Here is a 2,148-nt window from a genome sequence, read left to right as displayed (position 1 = left end):
ATAAAGTTGGAATGCTTTTTCTGGGTCTGGCAACCTCAAAGCAGGTGCCTGAGTTAAGGCCTGTTTTAGTGTAGCCTCTGCCTTCTTTTGAGGCGTTCCCCATATCAGTGGGATTGAATCATCTCGTCCCTTTAAGCTTTCATATAAGGGCTGGGCAATTAGACCATAGTTGGGTATCCAGATTCTACAGTATCCAGTTAGCCCCAGGAAAGCTCGCAATTGTTTTCGAGTCGTGGGGGAGGGCAACTGGAGGATTCCTTGTACCCGATCAGAGGACAGCCTCTTGGACCCATGTGTAATCTGAACTCCCAGGTAAGTGACCTTTGTCTCAACCGTCTGTGCCTCAGCATTGGAGACCTTATATCCTCTTTCTGCTAAGAAGTTTAGAACCTGAATTGCATGTTGTTGGGCACTTTTCTCATCTGGAGAGCAGTTTAGTAGGTCATCTACATATTGTAATATTTTCCCATTAGGTCCCAGGTCCAGATCTAGGAGATCCCGGCTAAGGGCCTGTCCAAATAGGTGGGGGCTATCTCTGAACCCCTGAGGTAATACTGTCCAAGTCATCTGTTGGTGTTTTTCTCCTGGGGCCTTCCACTCAAAGGCAAAAAGATATTGGGATTCTTTAGCCAGCGGTATGCAAAAAAATGCATCTTTGAGATCCAAGACTGTAAACCACTTGGCACTGGGATTTCTCCCAAGATTACATAGGGATTGGGTACTCTGGGATGGAGGGGGACTACAGCTTCATTTATGATCCAGAGATCTTGAACCATTCACCAGGTTCCGTCTTTTTTCTTTACTGAGAGGATTTGGGTGTTACATGGTGAACTGGTGGGGACCAATAGCCCACAAGCAAGGAATTTATTTATTAACGGCTGTAGTCCCTCTCGAGCCTCTCTTTTGAGAGGGTATTATTTCCAGTTAGGAAACCGAGTGGGATCTCGGAGGACAATGATGACTGGTTCAGCTTGGTGGGCTCGTCCAGGAATCCCCTGGTCCCACACCTGGGGGTTAATTTTGTCCTCCCATTGTTTTTGGTCCCTCTCTATTGAAGGTGCAATGGGTTCTTCAGTAGTAACCAGGAGCTGCAGGGCTCTAGGGGCTGAAAAGCTTCCCATCACAAGGGTGGTTCCCAGTTTAGTGAGTATCTCTTCCCAATAAGAGAGTAGGACACTCAGGGACCACTAGAATCTGGTGGGAAAATATTTGTCCATCCCAGCAACAAAGAAGTGCTCGGGTGAATCTTTTAGTAGTTGCTTTTCCTGTAGCACCCAAAATGGTACAGGTTTGGGAGGAGAAGGGTCCGGAGAAGGGTCTGGAGTAGGAGATCAAGACAGAGTAGGTAGCCCCTGTGTCAACCAAGAAATTCTCTGACCTACCTGCCACATCCAGTTGTATCCTTGGCTCCAGCCCAGTGATGGTTATCTGTGACAGGTGGGCTGGCTGGAGCGGGCCACTTCAGTCCTCTTGAACCATCGTGAGGGTAGGCTTGGCGCTTGACCTTGAGGCTCTTGGGTCCCGAGAGCAGAGTGCCACCCAATGTCCCAGTTGATGGCATTTGTGGCAAGCCATTCTAGGAGACTTGTCAGTTTGGACACTCTTTGGCCCAATGCCCCGACTGTCTACAGATCATGCATTTGTCTTGTGCCTTGTCCTTCAAGGACTCGGGGTTTGCCATAGGGCTTCCCTGGAGGGCGGCCAACATCTGGGCATGCCTTGTCTCTTTCTTTCTCTCCTTCTCCTGGGCCTTGGCCTCTTTTTCCTGTTCTCTGTTATAAAAGGTATTGGTGGCTGTCTGGACCATCTCATCTAAACAGGCAGCGGGGTCCTGCTGTTGTAGCTGTTGTAACTTAATTCTGATATCTGATGCACATTGGGACAGGAATTGGTCCTTTAAAATCACCTGTCCCAAAAAAATAAAATAAAATAAAATCACCTGTCCCTCGTAAGAGTCTAAGTCCAGATTGGTAAACTTTTGGAGAGCCTCTTTTAGCCTTTCCAGAAAGGCAATGGGGTTCTCATTGGGCTTCGGAGTTATTGCTGAGACCCAGGCATAGCTAATTACTTTTTGCTGGGCTGCTTTCAGTCCTGCCTTCACACAGATTAGAAAATGATCTCTTTCCCAGATGTGTTCAGGGTCATTAT

This window comes from Capricornis sumatraensis, chromosome 3 (assembly GCF_032405125.1).
Source record: "Capricornis sumatraensis isolate serow.1 chromosome 3, serow.2, whole genome shotgun sequence".
NCBI classification, from domain to species: Eukaryota; Metazoa; Chordata; class Mammalia; order Artiodactyla; family Bovidae; genus Capricornis; species Capricornis sumatraensis.
The sequence above is the reverse complement of the archived record's forward strand: the minus strand, read 5'-3'. Positions refer to the sequence as shown.